This window comes from Pinus tabuliformis, chromosome 3_2 (genome assembly GCF_031772625.1).
Source record: "Pinus tabuliformis cultivar Carrire ecotype Pingquan chromosome 3_2, CPIR1, whole genome shotgun sequence".
Classification (NCBI taxonomy): Eukaryota; Viridiplantae; Streptophyta; class Pinopsida; order Pinales; family Pinaceae; genus Pinus; species Pinus tabuliformis.
In genome coordinates, this window is record NC_142302.1 from 931,208,917 (window position 1) to 931,236,463 (window position 27,547).

The following is a 27,547-nucleotide window of genomic DNA, read 5'->3' on the forward strand; positions in this document are numbered from 1 at the left end:
TGTGAAGTAGTGGGGGTGTTGGGAAAATTTTTTCCTGAGTTATCTCTATTCCTACGAGGCATGAAAGGAAATATTTTTGGTTGGTTTTTGTTTATTTTTCCCCACACTAATAGTACCTGCAAAACTGAAATTGATTGAACACAACAAATTGCAACTAACTAAAATGAACTTGCTAAAATGAAATTTGTAGAATTGAAGAGGAAAGCAAGGAAATGCAGAACTTGAAAGAAGAGAAATGACTAGTCTACTTTTGCTGAAATGAAATTTGCAGAATTGAAAAGGAAAGCAAGGAAATGCAGAACTGAAGGAAAAGAAAGGACTAGTCTACTTTTGCCGAAATAAACTATTAGCAGAATGTTGTAATAGAAAATAGAAGAAAGCAAAAATCAAAGAATACTTTGACACTTCCTCGGAAACGGTACCAAAAAGTGGTGAGCACCAGTGTTGCAACAATAATTTTGCAGCTCCTGGGCTGCTTACTTTACTCTTATCAACCCGATAGTTCGTAACAAACTTGGAAGTGATGATGCTGTATGCTCAAATACTAGTTCTTAGTGCAGGTTGTCACTTGGTCAGCCGGTGCAAGATCACTAGGAACTCAAGCCAATTTCTATGGATTCCAGAAGAAGCTCTATATGTGATGAAAGGAGAGAGAATACTCTACAAATATTACTCTAACTGGAGAAAGGAGAAAGACTGAAATGTAAAGCAAGCCAAGTAAATCCTAATTAACCAACTAATCCTACTTTTGCAGAAAGCACTATGAGAACCATGAAAAGAATTCCATTATCTACTCAAGGAAGTAAACAACATCTGACTAAGCTATTTCTAGAAGTAAATGAGAAAAAAACATCTTTTTGGATTTTTATGTATCTTTATGTGCTTTTAACATGCATGGAATTTATTATTTGTGAATGTGGTAGCGAGTAGGTGGCATTGGAGGGTGGTTTTGGGACTTGAGAGGATGTGGGATGGTATAGTTGGGTACTAGGAGGTGTCAGGTGGCCTTCTAGATGCTTTTCCCATACTTTTACTTCAAAATAAAGCCTACAGGAAAATCTACAAGAGGACACAGGAAATCTACAGGAGGAAAAACAGCGTTCTACAAGAGACCTACAGGAGGAGGCCGAAAGCAGTTTTCACTATTTTGAGGGTGTGAGAGTTGGTGAAAAAGGTGAATGAAGGTTGGAATGAGGTGTTATGGCACCTAGGGTCTACCAAGAATTATTAGGAGAGAGAAAGATGATTGGATTTGCTCAAGGAGAGAGGAAGAAAGTCTATGGAAAATGCAGGAAACTAAGGCAGAATGGAGGGGAGAGTTGGGTGACCTGTAGGGCATGGATCACATGTAAGATGGGATGGTTGATAGGCTAGCCTACTGCTAGAATAGATCTGCTGCATAAACAACTGACAGTCAACCAATAAGATCAAGTAAGCAATGAAATAAGTGCATCTAGGAAAATAGAGTTTCACATCAAAATAGTCTAAACTATGATCTATGAAAGGAAATGCTGATAACTACTGCAAGGAAGGAAAGCATGAAAGAATACTATTGTAAACATAGAAGTGAGCATGATTGACAAGTTCGGAAGCAAAGCAAACTAGACTATTAACCAAAAAAGCTGCAAACACTAGAAGTCCTATGAATGAGGAAAATCTATGTTTTTGGGGCAGCAAGAGGGTCTTTGCCTCAAATCATGTTCCCAAAGGGAGGAAGAGAGGCCAAGGCATTGTTTCTAGCCTTTAAAATATTTTCTTTACCACTGCTTAACCTGGTATAGAAAGAAAAAATGGAAGCAATCTACTCAATCATCAAAAGCAACCTATTCTTAACCATAAAAGAAATGCATCTAACAACAACCTAATCTACAAACTAAAATAAAACATAAAAATACAATTAAAGAGGAGCTTGGCAGCTTAGATTGGGCCCTAAACCAAGAGCTTCAACCCTCTGAGGTAACTCAGTGCTAGCTCAAAAAGGATTCTGTCTTTATTTCCAAAACAATAACAAGATTACATGGAACTATCAAAATAATAAGCTTGAAGTTGAAGCAGAGTTTACATAAGAAAAAATGCAACAAAAATTCAACCCTAGTGAGGCCGTAGACCTCTTTACTTATACCTATGAAGCTACAAACCGCTTCCTTAAAATCAGGGAGGCTTGTCTCCAAAAACTCGAGATAATCATCAGTCATCCTCCACTTTCTCGGCTGCCTTCTAGTGCATGACTTGGATGCTTGTACTCCGCGCTGAATGAACGGGAATTCAAAGTGACGAGTAATGAATAAGGGGAATTCCCTCCTATAAGTCCTCTCCTTCGTCTACTTCGAGTTATTGCTGCCATTTGTCCAATAGATCCTTGACTTTGACCTCAAAAATCATCAATAATTTGCATTAAACGCATGTTAGACCACATGGAATCATAATTAACTCAACTCACTCTATAAGCATAAATATAATCAGAAAATCATACAATAACCTAAGAGAATGGTTGATTTGACTAGGTTAGGAGGTAAAATGAGCCCATATAATTACCCATTTATGAGGCTCATCAGGAGGCTCGAGATAATGTGGTCTCAAACTCCCTCCAGGAGGATTCTCCTCGCTCTAGCCACACGTTTCTTCCGTTCTGCAATTGTTGGGAATTATCTGCTGCGGGCTTGGGGACTTCTTGATCAATGAAGTCCTTCACATCGTTGTCCTCTAATACCACTTCCATGCGATCCGTCCAAGCTATATAATTCGAGCTACCATCAAGGGCATTCTCGAGTCTCAAACCATTGCACGCCATTGGTGAAATTGAGATGTGATAAGAACTCGATTTCTATAATCAGGAACTTGAAACATCAAAATCTTTCCCTTCTTGTATACTGTTCTTTTCTTTGATAACCTATGCTCTGATACCCTGTAGAAATTTCCATTGTAGATCACCTAATAATACAATATACTAAAGAAAAATACTAGATCTACTTATACAACAAACTTTGTGGAAGCTTAATCAATTTGAGCAAGATCAAATAGAACACATATAATAGAGAATGAGAAATCATACACATGAAACACAGAAGAATATACTGGGGAGAGCCTCAGCTGAAAACCCCAATCTCTGTATTATCATACAAGTGAAAATAGTTCAGATAACACAAAACCTTAGCTCGGAAGCTATCCAGCTCTAAGCACAATCCCTCAAAATAGCTCATAGACTAAATAGACACAAAATATGCCTTCCATCAATGCTTGAAGCCTCCTATTTCCTTGCGCAGTTTTTCTTAGGGTCCAATGATGCCACCTGTGTGAAGTCTGGCCTCATACAACTCATTGAACTCAAAAATAACTGTGCAATCCTTAAGGAATGAATTCCTTCTGCATGCAAGAGATATTCACAATGGAATATTCCTGCAACTGATAGTACACTATCCCACCATCTGATCTCAACTAGGTCTCTGACAGAACTGACATGCATGAGTTATTTATGAGAGAATATTCAGTTATCTGAAGTGCAGTAGTTACATGCATGCATGCATTAACTAACTGAACTCACAATCAGTTCCTCCAACTGTTGGAACTAATCTAACTAGACTTAACTCAGTTAACTGAGCTAACTAATTACAACTCATCATTATCTCTTTAACTAAGGGATAAATTCCTCAATCAAAGGAATAACTGTTGCATGTCCTCACATAGACTTCATGTTTGATTTTCCTCAACTAATTAACTCAAGATGAATTAATTAATTATTTTACAAACGACTGCTAAAATCAAATTTTAATTTTAATTTACAATTTTAGTTTAGGGACTAACTAAAATTGGAATGTATCCCGAAATGTTATTTATATCAATGATATTTTTAGCACTTCTATATCTAGCATTTCTTGTTGCTATTTTCAACAAATTGCACTAATAATAAACATATGAACTTAGTTGCATTAAAAAAATTGATTTCTCTTTAGACATATCATTTAATCTCATTAACCTTTTTCCTAGGTATTGAGATCATGTTCTTGTAGAATCATTCTGACATTCTGTTTTTCATAAGATCAACTTCTTGGACTTCTTCTATATATTTTTCCTATGAAATAACCCTTTTGAAAGAAATATCTCTTCCTTTAAGCTAATCTTTACTTTCTTTGAGCCTACCAAACACCATTATTTCTTACTCTCCTCTCATGAACTAACATAAATTCCTTCTCCTTTTCCCTTTTAACCATCACAACTTTCGAAATTTGTTCAACTTTCAGTCCTCCAACGATCTTTACCTAACAATTGATCATATTCTTTTATTGGCTTTACATATTTTCTTCCTCGGTAGCTCCTCAACTTTTCACTTTGTTGTCATATGCCTAACTTCTTGTCTTCCTACACAAAAACATTTATGTTTCCACATACACACTTATTTATGCCTACTTTATCTATTCTTTCCCTTCGTACCATTATTCCTACTTCACTTCTACACACTCAGTACCTATAAAATCTATATTTTCACGTACATATAGGTAATCCTACATAAATATGAATATATCAATAATCACCTATATGTGAATCACTTATATGTGTTTTATATATGTCTATCATGGGGACAGAGAAAAACAACATTATCTGTACAACTTATTTGTGTTTTTCCTATTAACTGCTTTTCCTATTGGCCATGCATCAGATTTGTTATTGTATGTTTATTAATATGTTTTCATTCACAGAAATGTGTGTTTTACGTGTCTCAACTCATTTTGCATATGCATGATTGGGTTATTTCATATTTTTGTAATAATGTTATCATCCATATACACAATTGCATGGATACTCTACTCATGTTAGCATTTATATTCCTTCTTTAAAGCATTTTTTTTCCTTAGTCACATATTATTATCAAGGATATGGAGAACATTGGTTTTTACCAAACATGGGTGGTTCATGTTAATTTTTAATGTAATTAAATTAATAAAATTATTTGTAATTTAGGAATCATGTGTGACTCGGGCTTTTGTTTGAATAATTAAATAAATTCACCTTAACTAATTAGTTTGACATTTTAGATGTGAGATTCATGGTTTTTTTGTATCGTTATTTATATTAAAATCTCATTAATAAACAACTTTATTGACCAAAAACCACTTCTTTTAGAATTAACATATATTCCATATTTCAAATATAATATCAACATACATTATATTTGATTTCTAAATCCGGAAAAATAAATAAGCTTTAGAATTATTTCATAAATGTATTTTCTTTTATTTTATTACTAAAAGATACATCCTTCCTACTCATAAAAGGAAGTTTTTAGAAAAACATACATTGTCTATCTACCTTCAAGTTGGACCCATTAAAATGAACTTTGCACTTTGTTGCAATGTGCCTAACTTCTTGTTATCCTACACAAAAACTTTTCTATTTCACACATACACACTTATTTATCCCCACTTTATCTATTCTTTCTCTTCTTACCTGTATTGCTACTTCACTTCTAGACACTAATTACCTATAACATCCACATTTTCACATACATGTAGATAATCCTTCATAAATATTAATATATCCCTAATCACCTATATATGAATCAATTATATGTGTTTTTTATAGGTCATCTCCCTAATCACATATATGTGCATCACTTATATGATTTTTATATATGTCTATCACTAGAGAAAAACAACATTCTCAATTTATTTTCTTTCCAGATTCTTTCTCTGCCAAGGCTTTGAACTCACAAAACCTCAAGAAGATATGATCCTTCTTTTGCATAAAGTACATCCAACATCTACGAGAAAAATAATCAATAAAAATAACATAGCACCTTTGTTTAGCAGTGGAGCCTGTAGAGAATGGTCCACATACATCTGACTGAACTCATTCTAGGATTGCTCCAGCTCTACTATCTTGAACTTGAAAGGAATATTTCACATACTTACCCAAGGTGTAGCCTTTGCACATATCAACTCACTCCATTTTTCCCTTGGGTAGTCCAATAGAAATTTGTTGCATGATCTTCAAGGCCTCGTGGTGCAAGTGGCCCAATCTTCTATGCCATAGCTCGCCAACATCTTGGCTCTGCACCACTTCTTCTTTGGAACTCAATGCAGCATGATCTTCTACCTCAAGCTTGTAGAGATTCTTTACTTGTATCCCAATTCGCTTGGTCTGACCAGTGCCGATATGCCTCAGGAATACCTTTCCTTTACTAAAGACTACATCATAGCCTTTATCTTCTAGCATAGCAATGGACACAAGATTCTTCTTCAGACTAGGTACATACTTTACATCAGTGAGGGTTAGAGGAGCTCCATGCTCCCTCTGAAGCACAACCATACCTTCACCTGAAACCCGGTATTTTCCATCATCGCCCATCTCGATGCATTTCTGGAGATCCTTCTCCTCCAGGGTACTAAATAGATTCTTGTCACCTGACATGTGGAATAAAGCTCCACTGTCCAGGTACCAAACACATCCCACCATGTATGAAACCATGCATGCGATGAGAGAGAAATCCAACTCAAACTGTGAGGCCAGTGCCTTACCATCTGATCCCTTCGAGGATCTTTTCTTGGATTTCATTTGTGGACAATTCATAGCATAATGGCCCACCTCATGAAAATAAAAGCATTGCACTTTCGATTTGTCAAACTTCTTCCCACCATGGGAAGAACTCGATTTGGGATGGGACACCTTCCCTTTCCCTTTCCTAGCTTTACTCGCTAAAGCTAGATTTTCTTCATCACCTTTTTTTGATGAAGATCCATTTCTGGTGCATCTTCTTATCTCCTCCTGCATCAGATCCGGCCAAAGTCGTTCCCAATCTGGAAATTTCTCTCTTCCATTTGTCGATTCTTGGTAGCTATGCTAGCTCTTAGGAAGACCGAGGAGATAAAGTGATCTGGATTTAAACAGGAACGCAATAAAATACAACGATAACCATAAAGACAGATATGCAGCGGAAATAATACTTCATTTCATTACTATAAAATACTAAAATATGCTTACAAATAGAAATAACCCAGCTAGGGCGATGGTAGCTTATCTCTGAGAAGAGATGTGTCAGCTACATGCCTCTGAACTGTCTTACAATGAGGCTTGAAGGCCTATTTATTGTTGAGAAACAATGGAAAACCCTTAACATTCCAAAACCTAACCCTAGAAGATGAAACGCCAAACTATGGGCCCCGTTTGGGTAAATTGGTACATCAACTTCCCGGGGTCGTAACTTTGGCATATGATCTCCGTTTTACGTGCATGATAGCCCGTTGGAAAGATCTCTCTGAGGACTACAACGGAAAAGATGATTTTTTATCTAAAAAATCGCGGAAGCTAGATTTCCCAAAAAACGTCGTTTAGGGCCTCAAAACGGCTCCAGAAGTTTAGGACCCGAAAAACTGCTAAAAATAGTAAATTGCGCTATAATTAAGGAAATTGAAAATGTTGAGAGGAATAATGGTGGGGGTCCAGGTTGACTTGGCAGGTGGCCACCAATATCCACCTGGATCATAAAGGCTCACCATGTCATTGTCGGCAGTCATGATCCCTACACTAATCCAAGCTCATCCCTACAAGTGGTGAGCTTGGTCAGGTATGTGGAGATTGTGTCACCCATTTCACAATTGATTTTCCGAAGCTTGTCTTTCAGCGCCAGCTTCCTCTGATCACTATTGTTCTGATATAAATCCTTCAATGTTTTCCACATTGAATATGGTGTCTCCTTCCCATGGAGGCTCGATACAATGTGGTCTCAAACTCCCTCAAGGAGGATTCTCCTCGTTCTAGCCACACATTTCTTCCATTCCACCAGTTCTTGGGGATTAGCTATTGTGGGCTTGGTGACTTCTTGATCAATGAATTCCTTCAAATCGTTGTCCTCTAATACCACTTCCATGTGATCCTTCCAGGCTATATAATTCGAGCTACCATCAAGGGCATACTTGAGTCTCAAACCATTGAACGCCATTGGTGAAATTGAGATGTGATAAGAACTCAATTTCTATAATTAGGAACTTGAAACTTTGAAATTCTCCCTTCTTGTATATTGTTCTTTTATTTGATCACCTATCCTCCGATACCATGTAGAAATTCCCACTGTAGATCACCTGATAATGCAATATACTAAAGCAAAATAATAGATCTACTTCTACAACAAAATTTACGGAATCTTAATCAATTTGAGCAAGATAAATAGAACACATATAACAGAGAATGAGAAATCATACACATGAAACATAGAATAATACTCTGGGGAAAGCCTCAGCTAAAAACCATGATCTTTGTATTATCATACAAGTGAAAATACTCTGGATTACACAAAGCCTAGCTCGGAAGCTATCCAACTCTCAGTACAATTCCTCAATACAGCTCACAGACTGAATAGACACGACATATGCCTTCCCTCAATCCTCGAAGCCTCCTATTTCCTTGCGCAATTTTTCTTGGGGTCCAATGATGTCACATGTGTGAATTTTGGCCTTGTACAACTCACTGAACTCAGAAATAACTGCGCAATCCTTAAGGAATGAATTCATTCTGCATGTAAGAGATATTCACAATGGAATATTCTTGCAATTGATAGTACAATGTCCCACCATCTGATCTCAACTGGGTCTCTGACATAAATGACATGCATGAGTTATTTATGAGAGAATATTTAGTTATCCGAAGTGTAGTAGTTACATGCATGCATGCATTAACTAACTGAACTCACAATCAGTTCCTCCAACTGTTGGAACTAATCTAACTGGACTTAACTCAGTTAACTGAGCTAACTAATTACAACTCATCATTATCTCTTTAACTAAGGGATAAATTCCTCAATAAAAGGAATAACTGTTGCATGTCCTCACATAGACTTCATGTTTGATTTTCCTCGACTAATTAACTCAAGATGAATTAATTAATTATTTTACAAATAGCTGCTAAGATCAAATTCGAATTTTAATTCACAATTTTAGTTCAGGGACTAACTAAAATTGGAATGTATCCTGAAATGCTATTTATAGCAATGCTATTTTTAACACTTCTATATTTAGCATTTCTTGTTGCTATTTTCAACAAGTTGCACTAATAATAAACATATTAACTTAGTTGCATTAAAAAAATTGATTTCTCTTTAGGCATATCATTTAATTTCATGAACCTTTTTCCTAGGTATTGAGATCATGTTCTTATAGAATCATTCTGACATTCTGTTTTTCATAAGATCAACTTCTTGGACTTCTTCAATATATTTTTCCTATGGAATCACCCTTTTGAAATAAATATGTCTTCCTTTAAGCTAATCTTTACTTTCTTTGAGCCTACCAAACACCATTATTTCTTACTCTCCTCTCATCAACTAACCTAAATTCCTTCTTTTCCCTTTTAACCATCACAACTTTCGAAATTTGTTCAACTTTTAGTCCTCCAACGATCTTAACATAACAATCGGTCATCTTCTTTTATTGGCTTTACATGTTTTCTTCCTTAGTAGCTCCTTAACTTTTCACTTTGTTGTCATATGCCTAACTTCTTGTCTTCCTACACAAAAACGTTCATGTTTCCCGCATGCACAATTTATTATGCCTACTTTATCTATTATTTCCCTTCTCACCATTATTGCTAATTCACTTCTACACACTCAATACCTATAAAATATATATTTTTACGTACATATAGGTAATCCTACATAAATATGAATATATCAACAAAAACCTATATGTGAATCACTTATATGTGTTTTATATATGTCTATCATGGGGACAGAGAAAAACAAAATTATCAGTACAACTTACTTGTGTTTTTCCTATTAACTGTTTTTCTTATTGGCCATGAATCAAATTTGTTATTGTGTGTTTATTAATATATTTTCATTCACAAAAATGTGTGTTTTACGTGTCTCAACTCATTTTGCATATGCATGATTGGGTTATTTCATAGTTTCGTAATAATGTTATCATCCATATACACAATTGCATGGATACTCTACTCATGTTAGCATTTATATTCCTTCTTTAATGCATTTTTGTTTCCTTAGTCACATATAACTATCAAGGATATGGAGAACATTGGTTTTTACCAAACATGGGTGGCTCATGTTAATTTTTAATGTCATTAAACTAATAAAAATATGTGTATTTTAGGAATCATGTGTGACTCATGGCTTTTGTTTGAATAATTAAATAAATTTACCTTAATTAATTAGTTTGACATTTTAGATGTGAGATTCATGGTTTTTTTCAAGTATCGTTTTTTATTTTAAAATCTCATTAATAAACAACTTTATTGACCAAAAACCACTTCTTTTAAAATTAACATATATTCCATATTTCAAATATAATATCAATATACATTATATTTGATTTCTAAATCCAAAAAAATAAATAAGCTTTAGAATTATTTCATAAATGTATTTTCTTTTATTTTATTACTAAAAGATACATCCTTCCTACTCATAAAAGGAATTTTTTAGAAAAACATACATTGTCTATCTACCTTCAAGTGGGACCCATTAAAATGAACTTTGCGCTTTGTTGCAATGTGCCTAACTTCTTGTCCTCCTACACAAAAAATTTTCTATTTCACATATACACACTTATTTATCCCCACTTTATCTATTCTTTCTCTTCTTACCTCTATTCCTACTTCACTTCTAGACACTAATTACCTATAACATCTACATTTTCACGTACATGTAGATAATCCTTCATAGATATTAATATATCCCTAATCACCTATATGTGAATCACTTATATGTGTTTTTTATAGGTCATCTCCTTAATCACATATATGTGCATCACTTATATGCTTTTTATACATGTCTATCACTAGAGAAAAACAGCATTCTCAATTTATTTTCTTTCCATATTTTTTCTCTGCCAAGGCTTTGAACTCACAAAACCTTAATAAGATCCAATCCTTCTTTTGCATAAATTAGATCCAACATCTACGAGAAAAATAATCAATAAAAATAACATAGCACCTTTGTTTAGCAGTGGAGGCTATAGAGAATGGTCCACATACATCTATGTGAACTCGTTTTAGGATTGATCCAGCTCTACTGTCTTGAACTTGAAAGGAAGATTTCACATACTTACCCAAGGTGCAACCTTTGCATGTATCAACTCACTCTAGTTTTCCCTTGGGTAGTCCAGTAGAAATTTGTTGCACAATCTTCAAGGCCCCGTGGTGCAAGTGGCCTAATCTTCTATGCCATAGCTCACCAACATCTTGGCTCTGCAACACCTCTGCTTTGGAGCTCAATGCAGCACAGTCGTCTACCTCTAGCTTGTAGAGAGTCTTTACTCGAATCCTAATTTGCTTGGTCTGTCCAGTGCCGATATGCCTCAGGAATACCTTTCCTTTACTAAAGACTACATCATAGCCTTTATCTTATAGCATAGCAACAGACACAAGATTCTTCTTTAGACTGGGTACATACTTTACATTAATGAGGGTGAGAAGTGCTCCATGCTCCCTCTGAAGCACAATTGTACCTTCACCTGAAACATGGTACTTTCCATCATCACCCATATCTATGTGCATCAGGATATCCTTCTCCTCCAGGGTACTAAATAGATTCTTGTCACCTGACATGTGGAATGAAGCTCCACTGTCCAGGTACCAAACACATCCCAACATGGATGAAACCATGCATGTGATGTGAGAGAAGTCCAACTCAAACTATGAGGCCAATGCCTCACCATCTGATCCCTTCGAGGATCCTTTCTTGAATTTCGTTTGTGGACAATTCGTAGCATAATGTCCCACCTCATGACAGCAAAAGCATCACACTTTCGATTTGTCAAACTTCTTCCCACCATGGGAAGAACTTGATTTGGGATGGGACACCTTCCCTTTCCCTTTCCTAGCTTTCCTCGCTAGGCTAGATTTTCTTCATCATCTTGTTTTGATGAAGACCATCTCTGGTGCTTCTTCTTATCTCCTCCTACATCAGATCTGACCGAAGTTGTTCCCAATCTAACAGTTTCTCTCTTCCATTTACCGAGTCTTGGTAGCTATTCCAACTCTTAGGAATACCGAGGAGAGCAAGACTCACCATGTCATCGTCGACAGTCGTGATCCCTACACTTCCATGCTCATCCCTATAGGTGGTGAGCTTGGTTAGGTATGATGAGATCGTTTCGCCCTTTTCACACTTGATTTTCCGAAGCTTGTCTTTCAGCGCCAGTTTCCTCTGATCACTGTTGTTCTGATATAAATCCTTCAATGTTTTCCACATTGAATATGGTTTCTCCTTCCTATGGAGGCTCGAGACAATGTGGTCTCAAACTCCCTCTAGGAGGATTCTCCCCGTTCTAGCCACACATTTCTTCCATTCCACCAGTTCTTGGGCATTAGCTATTACGGGCTTGGTGACTTCTTTATCAATGAAGTCCTTCAAATCTTTGTCCTCTAATATCGCTTCCATGCGATCCTTCCAAGCTATATAATTCGAGCTGCCATCAAGGGCATACTCGAGTCTCAAACCATTGAACGCCATTGGTGAAATTGAGATGTGATAAGAACTCAATTTCTATAATCAAGAACTTCTCCCTTCTTGTATATTGTCCTTTGCTTTGATCACCTATGCTCCGATACCATGTAGAAATTCCCATTGTAGATCACCTGATAATGCAATATACTAAAGGAAAATACTAGATCTACTTCTACAACAAACTTTGTGGAAGCTTAATCAATTTGAGCAAGATCAAATAGAACACATATAATAGAGAATGAGAAATCATACACATGAAACACAGAAGAATACTCTGGGGAAAGCCTCAGCTAAAAACCCCAATCTTTGTATTATCATAAGAGTGAAAATAGTCTAGATTACACAAAGCCTTAGCTCGGAAGCGATCTAGCTCTCAGTACAATCCCTCAATACAGCTTAGAGACTGAATAGACATAACATATGCCTTCCTTCAATCCTCGAAGCCTCCTATTTCCTTGTGCAGTTTTTCTTGGGGTCCAATGATGCCACCTATGTGAAGTCTAGCCTCATACAACTCACTGAACTTAGAAATAACTGTGCAATCCTTAAGGGATGAATTCCTTCTACATGAAAGAGATATTCACAATGGAATATTATTGCAACTAATAGTACACTGTCCCACCATCTGATCTCAACTGGGTCTCTGACATAAATGACATGCATGAGTTATTTATGAGAGAATATTCAGTTATCTGAAGTGCAATACTTACATGCATGCATTCATTAACTAACTGAACTCACAATCAGTTCCTCCAACTGTTGGAACTAATCTAACCAGACTTAACTCAGTTAACTGAGCTAACTAATTACAACTCATCATTATCTCTTTAACTAAGGGATAAATTCCTCAATCAAAGGAATAACTATTGCATGTCCTCACATAGACTTCATGTTTGGTCTTCCTCAACTAATTAACTAAGATGAATTAATTAATTATTTTACAAACAGATGCTAAGATCAAATTCGAATTTTAGGTCACAATTTTAGTTCAGGGACTAACTAAAATTGGAATGTATCCCAAAATGCTATTTATAGCAATGCTATTTTTAGCACTTCTATATTTATCATTTCTTGTTGCTATTTTCAACAAGTTGCACTAATAATAAACATATTAACTTAGATGCATTAAAAAAAATTGATTTCTCTTTAGACATATCATTTAATCTCATGAACCTTTTTCCTAAGTATTGAGATCGCGTTCTTATAGAATCATTCTGACATTTTGTTTTTCATAAGATCAACCTCTTGGACTTCTTCTATATATTTTTCCTATGGAATCACCCTTTTGAAATAAATATCTCTTCCTTTAAGCTAATATTTACTTTCTTTGAGCCTACCAAACACCATTATTTCTTACTCTCCTCTCATGAACTAACCTAAATTCCTTCTCCTTTTCCCTTTTAACCATCACAAATTTTGAAATTTGTTCAACTTTCAGTCCTCCAATGATCTTAACATAACAATTGGTCATATTCTTTTATTGGCTTTAAATGTTTTCTTCCTCAATAGCTCCTCAACTTTTCACTTTGTTGTCATATGCCTAACGTCTTGTCTTCCTACACAAAAACGTTTATGTTTCCCGCATACACACTTATTTATGCCTACTTTATCTATTCTTTCCCTTCTTACCATTATTCCTACTTCACTTCTACACACTCAATACCTATAAAATCTATATTTTCACGTACATGTAGGTAATCCTACATAAATATGGATATATCAATAATCACCTATATGTGAATCACTTATATGTGTTTTATATATGTCTATCATAGGGACAGCGAAAAGCAACATTAGCAGTACAACTTATTTGTGTTTTTCCTATTAACTGTTTTTCCTATTGGCCATGCATCAGATTTGTTATTGTGTGTTTATTAATATGTTTTCATTCACAAAAATGTGTGTTTTACGTGTCTCAACTCATTTTGCATATGCATGATTGGGTTATTTCATAGTTTTGTAATAATGTTATCATCCATATACACAATTGCATGGATACTCTACTCATGTTAGCATTTATATTCCTTCTTTAATGCATTTTTTTTCCTTAGTCACATATAACTATCAAGGATATGGAGAACATTGGTTTTTACCAAACATGGGTGGCTCATGTTAATTTTTAATGTAATTAAATTAATAAAATTATTTGTATTTTAGGAATCATGTGTGACTCATGGCTTTTGTTTGAATAATTAATTAAATTCACCTTAATTAATTAGTTTGACATTTTAGATGTGAGATTCATGGTTTTTTTAAGTATCATTATTTATATTAAAATCTCATTAATAAACAACTTTATTGACCAAAAACCACTTCTTTTAAAATTAACATATATTCCATATTTCAAATATAATATCAACATACATTATATTTGATTTCTAAATCCAAAAAAATAAATAAGCTTTAGAATTATTTCATAAATGTATTTACTTTTATTTTATTACTAAAAGATACATCCTTCCTGTTATAGACATTTTTGTGCCTTGCAGCTCCAAGCATGAAATGTCCATAAACCAAGGGCTCCTAAGTCCCTAAAAGTGTTGTTCCAACCCCTAAGGGAACAAGGTCAACAAATTACAGCTTCTCCCAGAAGTACTCCACCCGAAACTGCTCAGAATCAGTCAAAACAGGATCATTTCAGCTGCTCCACTGGCTAGCTGCGTTGCATAGCACCTAAATACACTAGCTGGGTGCATTGCAACGCACCTAAATGCACTATTAGGGTGCGTTGAGCGAGAAATGACAAATGGCAGTGTCATTCCACAAGGTGGAAAGACAATGGAAGCTTCCAGAATCTTCTCCTATGGCACTTGCCTCACTGAATTCGACCAAGGATGAGTAAGAGGCCTCCAGTCTCCAAGTGGAAGCAAGAACTGACAGAGAGAAGCCACTAATCAAATCACAAGCTGACTCATCCTCCTTGCATACATCTATATATGGATCCCTCATCCCAGAGATCCAGAGGCTGGAATTTTGCACATTGTAAGGAATTACTGTTGGTTTTGAGATAGAGATCAGAGTATTGGGTGATTTATGCTTTGTTGGAGGTGAAGAGGGGCTTCTTTGCTGGGAGGTTGATGCTAGGTCAGGAATCATCGGTTGTAACTCCTCCTGGATCTTCTTGTTGTATCAATAAAACTATTTAAGTTTTTCCTCCATTCTTGTGTATCATTGATGCTTGTTACATTTGTATGGTTAGCTTAAATCTGATCCTAAGCTGTTTATGAATATAGATCCATGTCTTTGTATAGTTTTCTTCTTCTGTGATCTTACAGGTACTTGTTGAAGCTAGGCAAGTAAGGGAGTAGGTAGCTGGAAGCTGTCAAAGGAGAGAGGGATTGGATCAAAGGATTAGCGCAAGACACAGGTCGCTTCTTTCTATCCCCCTCTATCTTTAATTCATAAAGGAAATACAAAAGTAGTTTTCTCTATTTGTTTCTAAGGCCACTGTCACACCTTAGTGGGATAGAGCAGTTCTAAATAGACACTTTTCCCGGTAACAATATGGCGACTCCGCTGGGGACGATTATCTACTTAGTTTGTTTGTGTATCTCTTTGTTGTTTGTTTCATAAACTTATAAGTAGCATTCGAACTGCATTTTCCATAACAAATGCAAAGTAGACATCTGCTGCTTCAATCCATTCACTGGATCTGTTTATGATTTGAACAGTTGATTCACAAATGATCTGATTGCCCTTTGTGATACCTCTTAGACCCTCCCTAGATCTACCCCTTGATTGTGCATTACTGATTGCTTTTATTCGGCCAAAAACCAAAGACTAAATTGCAAACCGTGACCCAGAACCCAGATAGAATTCTCGTTTCTACCCCAGCGCAGGCACTGTGAAGAGATCCTGCATTTCAACGCACTTCCCGAAAGGGCAACCTGCGCTGCAATCCAGTTTCTCTGTGTAACAGGTGCGCTGATCAGCCTAGCCCTGTGCAGCTGAGGTTCTTGTGCTTCATTCTTTCCAGTTTTGTCTCTGATTTTTGCAGCCTGTGATCAGTATATGACTGTTTCAAACCCCTTTTCCTTACTGATATTCCGCCTCATTTGTACAAAAGGATTGTAGATGTTTTTGTGTGTTTGTTGAGTCGTTTACAATTTTCCATTGCAAAAGTATAATAATCGTACTGTCGTCCTTTGATTTAGATCTGTCGCAAGTGTCAATTTCGATCATAGGAGAAAGTTTATTTGCTGTTGATAGTTGGTTATGCTTTTACTATTGCCTTTGGTTTGAATTTGTGACTTTCTAGTGTCAAAACGAGTATTTATTTCAAAATCATAAAGTTTCGTAATCATCTCTACCTTTTGATTTCGAAAAGAAGCTTGTTTGTGTTTGTTGCTTGAGAGCAAATTCAGATTTGTACATCAACTTTATTTTTAGCATCAATACTAAGAAAGTGAAAAACAAATACATGCACATGTGCATTTGCATATTGACAGTCTGTTTGGCTTGATTTAGGAAAGTGCATTTACAGTGTGCTCTTTGCTCTTTGTGAAAAGATTGTGTCTTTCTTTTCCCCTAGTAGCTAAGATTTTCATTGCTGAAAAGAGATAAAAGTTTGTTTATCATCTTTAGATTGCATTTTAGGAATTACATCTACATCTCGTGGTGAACCCAAAAGGCAAACTTCATAAGAAAGATCAACTTAAAATGAATTCAATGAATCTAACAACGCTTTGGAACTTAACGCACAACATTTAGAGGTCTAGGCTAGAGACGTATTCCGACGTCGTAAAGCCTGGTAACTGTTGTCCTCATTGATGGTTGGGTGATTCCTCCACTTTGAGACGATAAGTGCCAGTACGGACTTGTGCTCCCACGTACCGTCGATTATATTTTGGGAGACCCCTATAGGCTTAAATCCTTTATCCATAGGAAGCCGTGTCTGCCGCCCTATCGATCACAATGCACTGAACACAGCATTCGGGAAGATTGACTGCCGTACCGTAAAAAGTATTCTGCAGTTTTGCGATTGGTTTGGTACTCCCTCTACCTAGATCTCCAGAGCAGTCCCTTTCGTTCCTTTTCAGACTCTTTAATGGAAAAGGTCCATCTGAGCACTTGTCACTTCAGGCTCATTAAAAATCGAAGGAGACTAGAGTCATCTTTTGTTTTTTCTCGACTCTTAAAAACTGAAAAAACAAGTTGTGTCAAAGCGTCTAAAAATTTATTTTAAACGGAATATTCATTACCCCTTTCCTACATTGATCTTGGGTTGAGAAAATGGAGTTTACCAACCAAGGAATTCCCCTTGGAGGAAATCCTAGTCCCTTCTCGTCTTGGGGAGATGTTGGTGCACCCCATATGGCCACATTTTCGCTTCCAGGACTGACAATTGGTTTGCCTGTATGGCTCTTCTCAACCTCTGTCGTTCAGAACACCACCATTCCTGAACAATCAAATCAGCAATTAGACGAGTCCAGAGTTACCCACCAGCCTTCTACTTCCTCTAATTCTTCTTCTCCTCCTTCCTCTTCACTTGATGGGGCTGGTAAAGCCAAAAATCAAGTTCCTAAGGAGAAGAAGGAAAAGAAGAAGAAAGAGAAGAAAAAGAAGGAGCCAAAGGCGAATGTGGGAAAACGAGTGTCGTCTAACGAAAATCCACACACTGCACCGACCAGGCCTAAATCGCCATGTGTCATTTGCAAAGGAGACCACTTTCATAGATATTGTCCTTGCATCCCTCGGATATTAAGGGACTGGTCTCCTAGATTGCACAGCCCGGTGTCATCAACCTCTGATGATCATGTTGAAAGCACACCGTCGACTAGTGAAAGTGAAGTCTTAGGACAAAAAGCAAAATATGGATTTCCTTGTAAACTGTGTGAAGGTGATCATGCCGTCCACCGTTGTCCCTTCTTAGACGAAGCTAAAAGAGTTTTGGATGATCGTCCGGTTTCACCGTTACGACTTCCTCCTGGATATAAAAAACTCTTGCCGAGTCCGTCACTAGTTGAAAATCCGGCTGGCCCGCTCAGGTGGTCGGCTGAAGCACCTATCATTGAAGATGCACCATCTGGATCCATACCAGACGAAAGTCAAAAGGTCGAGGCGGCAGTTGACCCGGTCTTGCCTTCAGAGGTTTCATCTTCAGATGATACACTCACTGAGGAGAACAAGGATGATACCGTCCAAATTCTCTTCATAAGCACAGACTCCAACAAACATGGGGGCAATATACCCGTTCCTTTACCGCATGAAGGAAGTTCGTCAGAGTTGTACCCGGCCGTCTATTCAGTCCCACCTCCAAGCAACCTAGTTGTCTCATTCGACTAGAATCAACTAGGTAAACCCCGTTTAATGGCAAGCATACCATTCCGAATTATCGTTCAAATATATAGAATGGTCATGGATGGTACCATCATAGATGAGGGGGCTTCTGTGAGTATCCTTTCCTCAACTGCTTGGAAAGTGCTTGGTTCGCCATCGCTTTTGCCTGAGATGAGAAATCTGACAGGCTTTGATAAAGGAACCAGTCGACCTTTAGGGATCCTTCCCGATGTGGCCATAACATTGAGAGGGAAAACCGTTCGCCTGAACGTAATGGTAGTTCAAGGACCCCTAGATTACAATCTACTCCTTGGACGAGACTATATTTATTGCATGGGAGCGATTGTCTCCTCACTCTTTAGAGTAATGTGTTTTCCACACGAAGGAAGAGTGGTCAAGCTCATGGACCAGCTTTCATTTCCCGGATCATACAGAGCAAATAGTCATATACCATCCCTGAATGGTCTTTTCACGCAAGAAATGTCTCAATCTCCAGTTCGTCCTCCCGATGAGCGTGAGTAATTCGGAGGGATATGACTGAAACCCAGGGGGCATGCATCCTGGTCTGCTTCGGCAGGAAAACTTCGGGTATAGGGTAGGTTTCCGCGGGAGAATATGACTAGTCTGTACCCCCGTCTGTGATTGGAAGAGGGGGTTATTCTGGAACAAGATTCTCTTGTCAAAGTTATGTGGGTTGGCGGGCATCGTCGCTCACCTTTGTTTTTTTCGATAGACATCGCCGAAGAAGTGTTTTGTTTGCAGTGTGAATAGAACAATCTTTGGATAACCTGTAAGAGGTAGGCCTCTCTCGGTAAAACAAGTGTTTTGGCGGATAGAAGTAGAGGTAACCTTGAAACTCTGTTTTATACCTGGGGGCATGCAAACCTTTTGGAGTGCAAGCAAAGAGCGACTATTTATTTTTTTAAATTTGTAGGACCTCTAACCCTTTAAACCCGTAGGATTGGTCGTTTCCTAACTTGCATAAAGAAAGGATGTGGGGCAAAACTCTAAAAATTTCCGTTTTATATGAGACATTCTTATCATACGACTAGATTAATCGAGCAGTGTTACCGCGAGGTTCAAGCTCGTTAAAAAGTAAACCCAGACCGAGAAAATGTTTCCACCCACGTTTAAGCTCATTAAAAAATGAACTATTCCCCGGTAAATAACCACCGTGAATGTAGTATTTCAGCCATTAAAGCCTTGGTCGTGTTTGCACCGTCACCTCCACTTTTTCATTGGCCGATCATTCACCACCATTTGATTGTTTACCCATTTTGAGGAACAGCTTCGAAGAGTGATTTCACTAGCCATCCTTGTGACACTGTCGTGATTGGAAAATTCCAAACCTTACCTGGAATTAGCTGCTACCCATTTTATCACTCATTCCTCAAAAGACGAGTCTTCTTTAAGATCTTTTCAACTGACTCGTAAAATATGAAAAGATTGCCAAGTCCTTGGCCTTCCAGCTCGTTAAAGGGATAGGAAGTGCTATCCCTCCTATAGATTTTAATCTTTTTGGACCTGAGGGATTATTGCACAAAAAGATCGAGTGCTTGTTTTGTTCGGCTCATTAAAACTATCGAAAACTCATCCCTTTTGTATTGTTTTATACTTTTTCAGACTTAAGGGATTAGATGACGAAAAAGGAATTTTGGAGTTACCTTTACATACCTTTTCAGACTCTCTAAAAATGAAAAGGACCGAGTTATCTTTGTCGTTAAACTCGTTAAAAAGATTAATAGCGACAAACTTGTCTTTAGATGAGAACGAGTTTCACTATCGCTAGGCTCGTTAAAACATAGCGATGGGTTTGCCCGAAGGGCAAATTATAGAACAAGCTTATGTTATCCTCCTCAAGCTTGACAAAAATAAAGAGGTACTGGTCAGCAATGACTAAGGAAAAATTGGGAAGAGAACTCAAAGAATCTTTATTGGTAGCAAGTCGCTCTTGAACATGACACTTCCACTCCGTGTCCGAGTCGGGTTGGGTTGTTTCATTCACCGGTCACATCGCCATGGTCACGCCATACCATCCACATTTGGGGTTAATGCTACCAATCCATCACATAAGTGTCGCCGACATGTTCAAGAGAAGTCATCCAGAGAAGTCACCTGTGTCCCACCCACTACCATACATTATACTCCATACTTTCATGACCGCCACCCTGAACCGTATATCATCAGATTGTTTTCACCTCCATCAAAATCATTTGCTCCGTTCCGTGTCATTGATGTGGGATTCATTAAGGCCCTCCTATGACGGATCACTTCTTGTCGACATCAGCTCATTATCCAAGAAGTTGATCTAGGAAGACCCCCATTCAGTACTTTGAAGCTTGCATACCTCAATGGCAAGTTTCTCACTTCCGGCAACAGGTTTACATCAATGACCTTCGACTAAAAGATTTTGCGTGGTGTTCGACGCCAAGTCCTCTATTCACACCACGTGAATTGTACTGCAGTACCTTGAGGATCATTATCATTATCGGTGATTCCTCTCGCGCTTGTTAACAGTTTACATCATTTACTGGTAATCAAGCGATGTCCTTCCATGTTCGACTTCAAAACATTTCTCACATGGATCGACTTGTACTTCAAGTGAAGATCGGACGAGATTGAAGACCCCGGATCTAGTTTCATCCATCCGGGCTGCGATATATATTTAGGGAAATAAATACATTCAAATGTACAACATTGCAGTATAGATAATCATCCTACCAAAAGGATGATGGCTCTATCAGAATCATCAGTCTACACTCAGACGATTGTCTGTCCTATGTACATGAAAATGAATTTATAAAGCTGAGCATGGGAATGCCTGCCTCAGCTAGATCATGAAAAACAGTATGAAGATAATGTATTGTATTGTATCTTATTACAGGTCTCCTCCCAGCATTGAAAGAACTTCGGATCCTCATAATAAAGCATTTGACCCGATTAACGGCCTCATACTTTAGGGGGCAACTGTTATAGACATTTTTGTGCCTTGTAGCTCCAGGCATGAAATGTCCATAAACCAAGGGCTCCTAAGTCCCTAAAAGTGTTGTTCCAACCCCTAAAGGAACAAGGTCAACAAATTACAGCTTCTTCCAGAAGTTCTCCACCAGAAACTGCTCAGAATCAGTCAAAACAGGATCATTTCAGCTGCTCCACTGGCTAGCTGCTTTGCATAGCACCTAAATACACTAGCTGGGTGTGTTGCAACGCACCTAAATGCACTATCAGGGTGCGTTGAGCAAGAAATGATAAATGGAAATGTCATTCCGCAAGGTGGAAAGACAATGGAAGCTTCCAGAATCTTCTCCTATGACACTTGCCTCACTGAATTCGACCAAGGATGAGTAAGAGGCCTCCAGTCTCCAAGTGGAAGCAAGAACTGACAGAGAGAAGCCACTAATCAAATCACAAGCTGACTCATCCTCCTTGCATACATCTATATATGGATCCCTCATCCCAGAGATCCAGAGGCTGGAATTTTGCACATTGTAAGGAATTGTTGTTGGTTTTGAGATAGAGATCAGAGTATTGGGTGATTTATGCTTTGTTGGAGGTGAAGAGGGGCTTCTTTGCTGGGAGGTTGATGCTGGGTCAGCAATCATCGGTTGTAACTCCTCCTGGATCTTCTTGTTGTATCAATAAAACTATTTGAGTTTTCCCTCCATTCTTGTGTATCATTGATTCTTGTTACATTTGTATGGTTAGCTTAAATCTGATCCTAAGCTGTTTATGAATATAGATCCATGTCTTTGTATAGTTTTCTTCTTCTGTGATCTTACAGGTACTTGGTGAAGCTAGGCAAGTAAGGGAGCAGGTAGCTGGAAGCTGTCAAAGGAGAGAGGGATTGGATCAAAGGATTAGCGCAAGACACAGGTCGGTTCTTTCTATCCCCCTCTATCTTTAATTCATAAAGGAAATACAAAAGTAGGTTTCTCTATTTGTTTCTAAGGCAGCTGTCACACCTTAGTGGGATAGAGCAGTTCTAAATAGACACTTTTCCCGGTAACACTTCCTACTCAGAAAAGGAAGTTTTAGAAAAACATACATTGTCTATCTACCTTCAAGTGGGACCCATTAAAATAAACTTTGCTATAGGTCATCTCCTTAATCACACATATGTGCATCACTTATATGATTTTTATATATGTCTATCACTAGATAAAAACAACATTCTCAATTCATTTTGCATATATATGATTAGGTTATTTCCTAGTTTTGTAATAGTGTTATCATCTATTTACACACTTCCCTGCATACTCTACTCATATTAGCACATTGGTTATTATCGAACATGTGCCCTTCTTGTTAATTTTTCTAATTAAGAATATTAATTAAATTAATTCTATTTTATAATCATGTGTGACTCATGGTGCTTCAATAGTTAATTAAAGTCATATTAATTAATTAAACTAGTTTAATGGAGTCCTTTTGAATGTGGGATTCATGGTTTTATTAAGTATTATTATTTATATTAAAATCTTATTAACTCCGTGAACAACCACTTTTAAAAGAATTAAATTATATTCTATATTTCAAATATAAAATAAGAATATACTTAAATAAAAATAAATAAACTCATAGATGTACTTACCAATATTTTATTACTTCATACTACATCCTTCCTAAAGTCATGAAAAGAAGGTTTAAAAAAATATACTATTTTCTGTCTACTTACAAGCGGGACCCATTAAAGTTTCATAATGGCACTACCAAATTTTTCTTTCAAAGCGTTTGTGTGATCCGCATTGAAACATACTGAAACAAATTTGATGCTGAAATTATTCATGCTTGCTTCTACCTTGAATAATATTTCAGCATTGCTGCCGTGAGATAAATGTTTTCTGTTACTGGATTCCATGCCCATTAAAGTCGGTCCGAGTTGCTATATAACACGATCCCCTTCTGCTTTATCTCCACTAATTCATATTATTTCTGTGAATTATATCAATAAGTTATTATTTTCTTTAGTTATGGTAGAAGCGGGGGAGAGGGAGAGAAGGGGAAGAGAGAGAGAGACAGAGGGAGAGGAGGAGGGAGGGATAGATAGATAGATTGGAGAAAGAGCATGTATGTCTTGGGGGTGATATAGAGAGACAAAGGGATATAGAGATATGTATGGAAAGTGCAGAGAGGGAAGCAGAGAGATATGGAGAGAGAGGGAGGGAAAAACTGATTGATAGATATCAAGTGAGAGACCACGTGTGTTGGGGGGTTGAGATAGAGAGACAAAGAACGAGAGATGGAGGAAGATATACATACATACATACACACACACACACACAGATATATATATATATATATATATAGATATATATATATAGATATATATATATATATATATATATATATATATATATATATATATATATATATATATATATATATCTGTGTGTGTGTGTGTGTGTGTGTGTGTGTGTATGTATGTATGTATGTATGTATGTATGTAGGGGGAAGAGAGGGAAGAATATTTATTGCACTACATGCATTGATTTTAGTTTATATGGTGGTTTCCAGTCCTATTTCATTCCTTGCACTAGATGCATTGATTTTAGTGTAGACGGTGATTTCTAATGATATTTGATTGCTTGCATTAGATGCATTGATTTCAATGTAGATGATTTCTAATCATGCTTTATTGCTTTGACTAAATGCATTGATTTCAGTGTAGAAGGTGATTTCTAATCCTATTTCATTGCTTTCACTATATGCATTGATTTCAGCCTAGATGTTGATTTATAATCCTATTTCATTACTTGCACTAGATGCATTTATTTCAGTGTAGATGTTGGTTTATAAACCTATTTTCTGACTTGCACAAGATGCATTGATTTGAGTGTAAATGTTGATTTCTAATCATATTTGATTGCTTGTATTACATGCATTGACTTCAGTGTAAATGTTGTTTTCTAATCTTATTTATTTTCTTGCATTAGATGCATTGATTTCAATGTAGATGTTGATTTCTGATTTTACGTAAGTAGATGTATGACAGTACATTAATTTTAAACTGATTGGATTAATATTGTGCATTGATTTCAGTGTAAGCATAAAATATTATTGACAATGTACATTGATTTTTGTGTTATAGTAATTCAACCTATTAATATTCGAGAGAAAGAGAGACAAGGTATGATGTTTACTATAATATATTGAGCTAATGATTTAAATGGTTTATTATTTAACCTGTCCTTTTCATATAATCGATATGAAAAGATGACAAAAGTAACAAGGGTGACAATAAAAATAGTAGAAGAAAATAGTTTGAGATTAATCACCTATTTGTAATTTACTATATTCTTATTATTCACATTTTCTATCATTCAACACCATTAGATTGTCACTTTACATTCAAAATTTTAATTTCATCATTTTTCATCACTAAAGTTGTTCACAATATTTATCATCTCAACAAACTAAGGTAACTAAGAAAATTTAAAATTAAAATGCCCAAATTAATCTTAGACATATTTAGCATATTTAAAATATTATATTAATATTAGATGATTTTACATATTATGGATAAAATCAATCATCTATTCATTATATTTTCTTTGGCTTCACACGATTGAAACCAGCCTAGATCCATGTTAACTCCAGATCTATCAAGCACCAAGAGGGATAAAATCTCTCGAGGTGAAAACCTTTCCTCAAGTTTTGCACCTCAAGAGATTTGATTCCTCTCATTTCTTGTTATATAACGAGCCTATGGGCCAAATACCACAGACCAAATTATTATTAATACCATGCAAAAGAACATTATTAACCCTAATATTAATTTTCATTAATACAATAATAAAGTTGTTATATTATAATATATATTAATATATTATCAGATATATATATATATATATATATATATATATATTAACTCTAGATATATATGGGAGGTAAGAACAAAGACATATTGTGATAGAGGTGGAGAAATAGGGGGACTCACAAGGGAGAGATGGAGATAAATTGAAGGAGAGGGGAGAAAAGGAATGAAGAGAGAGAGGGGGGGGGACAAGTGAGAGAGGTAGAGAAGGGTAAGAGAGGGAGAGGGAGACTTAAATATGGAGGCGGGAGAGAGAGAAGGAGGGAGGGAGAAGGAGAGAGTGAGGGAGATAGTGAGAGGATTAGAGGGAAGAGGGATATGGGGGAAGAGAGAGGGAGATAGTAGAGAGAGGGAGAGAGACGAAGGATGAGAGAGAGGACTTCAAAGAGAGGAGGAGAGAGGGAGGGATAGAGAGATGGATTTCGAGGGGGGGAGAGGGAGGGTAGAAAAATACATAAAGAGTGATAAATGGAGAGAGGAGTGACAAGGGAGAGATGGAGAGAGTGTCTATGTTTAGGGTTGAGATAAAGAGAAATAGAAGGATAAATGGATACAAGCGGGGAGAGAAGGAGAGAGAAAGGGAATGGAAGGGATATAGTAATATAGTTGGATAGAGAGAGAGAGAGAGATAGAGAGAGAGAATGGGGCAAATTGATGGAGGTAAGATAGAAAGGGAGAGAGAGGAAAGACGAGATAGAGGACTTGAGAGAGAGGGAGAGAGTAATGGGGCAAGAGAGAGGATTGTAGGGGAAAGATAGAGAGAGAGAAATAGAGAGAGAGATGGGGGAAGAGAGAGCGAGAAAGGAGAGAAAGAGAGAGAGGGAGGACGAGACAGAGGACTTGAGAGAAAGGGGGAGAGAGGGAGGGATAGAGAGATGAAGTTGGAAGGGGAGAGAGGGATGGTAGAACAAATACATAGTGAGTGATAAGTGTAGAGAGAGATGGAGTAAAAAGGGAGATATGGAGAGAGAAAGTGCATGTTTGGGGGTGAGATAAAAAGGAAAAGAAGGAGTGATGCAGAGAAGGGGTTGAAAGAGAGAGAGATATGCATATATTAACGAAGTTGGAAGGTGAAGAGAGAGAGAGAGAGAGAGAGAGAGAGAGAGAGGATGTGAGAGAGTGAAGAGAGGTAGGTAAAGAGAGATGGAGATGGAGGGGGAGAGAGATGGTGATCCAGAATTTCTTCATCTACCAGAATTATCAAAGATATTTTATTTCTATGATGTTGTTAGAATTGCATTTAAAAGAGAATAAAATAATTACATGTGCATGCTTAAACAAGAGGAAACATGACAACGATAAATAAATCAAGAACATGATACATTTGATAATAGAGTTCACCTAGTGTGGGCTATGTCTCTGGGCCCGGTGTCAAGATAGTGGAGACATCTTCATATAATGTTGGAAAAGGTGATGATGTACATGGAAGATTCTTTTTCATAACAAGGTCATACGCCTTCAACAATAGTGGCTTGTCTCTCCATGAGATGTTCTCCCTATAGGAACTCTCACTCAAAATGGGCTTCCTTCAACATGAAAAACTAAAAATATCTCATATAATGTGGCAATGAGTTTCCCCTCAACATAATTATAGAGGGATCTCAGCAACAAGACATAGCATGACAAGCTAATGACATCTCACATAATGTGGCAATAATGATCCCTTGACATAGTATCAAACAGGGATCTCAAGAATAATACATCATCTCAACAATAATGAAAGGAAACATAACATGAATCATTCATGTACCTTCACTTCTTAAGTTTGCCAACAAATGAAAAACCCAATTATAGACATTGACTACACCACTAAATTTATGGCATCCAGTAGTGTAAAATCGACTATAAATTCATCAAATTTTGACACTGTAAAATCTGGGCCTTCGAGAATCTTTTAAATTCCCCATGATTCTCTAAAGATTTTTCTCCATGCACTGACTGGAGATATTCCCTTGAAATGTAAAATCTGATCTCACCATTGCAATCCTTGCGGAATTCTAAGACTT